Source organism: Octopus bimaculoides, chromosome 7 (assembly GCF_001194135.2).
Source record: "Octopus bimaculoides isolate UCB-OBI-ISO-001 chromosome 7, ASM119413v2, whole genome shotgun sequence".
NCBI lineage: Eukaryota > Metazoa > Mollusca > Cephalopoda > Octopoda > Octopodidae > Octopus > Octopus bimaculoides.
The window spans coordinates 25,723,407-25,725,074 of record NC_068987.1 but is presented as its reverse complement, the minus strand read 5'-3'; the positions used below and the strand labels follow the sequence as shown (position 1 = coordinate 25,725,074).

The 1,668-nt window shown below is 42.6% G+C and overlaps 1 protein-coding gene and 1 long non-coding RNA gene across 10 annotated transcripts in view; one reads left to right on the top strand and one right to left on the bottom strand.

Annotated features, from left to right (window-relative positions):
- The window catches only part of LOC106874846 (uncharacterized), a 719,848-nt gene that overhangs the window by 149,835 nt on the left and 568,345 nt on the right, over nucleotides 1–1,668 (bottom strand). The gene's annotated exons all lie outside the window — the stretch shown is intronic.
- Nucleotides 1–1,668, top strand: part of LOC106874847 (uncharacterized) — a 44,056-nt gene that overhangs the window by 281 nt on the left and 42,107 nt on the right. The window lies entirely within an intron of this gene.

The window sequence follows — 1,668 nt, the reverse complement described above, 5'->3', positions numbered from 1 at the left end:
TCTTAAGAAAAATGTGTGTTGTACGTGTGTGCGATTTGAGAGAGATCTGGCTATTGCTTTTGGCAAGTCGAGCGGCCAGATACGAGCACGTTCACGCTGATGAAAAACATTCCAGCTGTGACCACCCAGTTACTTTTGGGAGCATGCCTAGGGGCTACATCCTCTCATGGCATGGCGGAGTGTGATTTCAAGACTGTTTGGCTGTTATTTCTAGCAAGTCCAATAAGGCAGTTGGTGCTGAATGTTAGATATAGAGTGGAACAGGTTTTTGTAATATAAGAGGTAAGAGGTGAGGGAGAGGCGGTCAGTGACGAGTTACAGCGATGAAATCTAATAGGCAGGCAGGCAGGCAGGCAAACAGACCGAAAACACACACACACACACACACACACAAACACACACATACATGCATAAGCACACTCATCGTTTCTCTATTTTCTTTCATTCTTTTTTTAAAAACCAGAACTAGGTTGAGGCCATACTGGGGCACTACTTCTAACTATACTTTTAGTCGATGCTTTCAATCCCTAAAACTATTTCAATCACTCAATTTTTTTTTTTAATCGATCATTATCAAATTAAGTGACGTTTGCTATAAACGATGCCTAACAGGATTGATTCTCAAATAAGAGAAAAACGCATTCACTACATATAACTGTAGCGTGACTAGAGTTTGAACCTCCCGTGGCAGCTCTTGAATTTGCGCCCCCACGACCACTCTCACCACTCAACAAAGTTTTTACATAAGCTTATACATCCAACCCTAAAGTGCCCCTCCTCCATAAAAGCGTTGCCCGGGGCGGACCGACCCTAAATTCACCTCCTACCCAGTACTTCTCGCCCATGCTCTCCTCTCAGCTATGTTACTGACGCAATGAATTCTATTATCTCTTTTCCTGTGTTGAAATAGACGGGGTCGACATACCAGTTGAGCACTGGGGGTTAATGTAATCGACTTGCCCCTTCCCTCTAAATTGCTGGATTTGTGCCAAAATTAGAGAGAATTATTATCTATATTTTTCGAAGCTGTGTTTTCATCACTGCTCTGAGTTTTCTGTTTACATTTTGTTCCAGCTTCAATAAAAGTGGATCTACATCTGCTTCAACGATAACTATGGTATTCGTGTTGTTTTATCAACTGAGCTGTCTACACATTGTACTATAGTCTGAATGGCCGAGAGTATTCCACAGACACGTGTACCAATAATGTAGCCCTCAGGCAAAAATCAGCATAACAATGCTGAGTAGGGTTAATCCTTATGTTAGTAGGGTTCAATCCCACACGCGGTTTCCGTCACGTGAGCCGTCTTAACAGCGTTATAGATCCTGGACAGAGGACTGTAGTGGGCCCCTTCATCCACAACCCGTATGTATACCATACATTGTATAAATTAGCATTAGGTGATTGGGTCCTTTTACCCGTGGGGCACTTGGCAGTGTACCCATGACTTAAGACAGATCTGCGTCCACCCAGTTTTACAAACAAGGTATCGGCCGACCGAAGCCCCGGCAAAAATATACTTCGCTAAAATGACAAGTGGGATCGAGCCTAGAATATTGCGAAGCGAACTTTGTAACCACTCGCCCATTCCTGCAAACACACACACACATACACATATATATATAAGACAGGATACACGCACATATATATATATATATATATATATA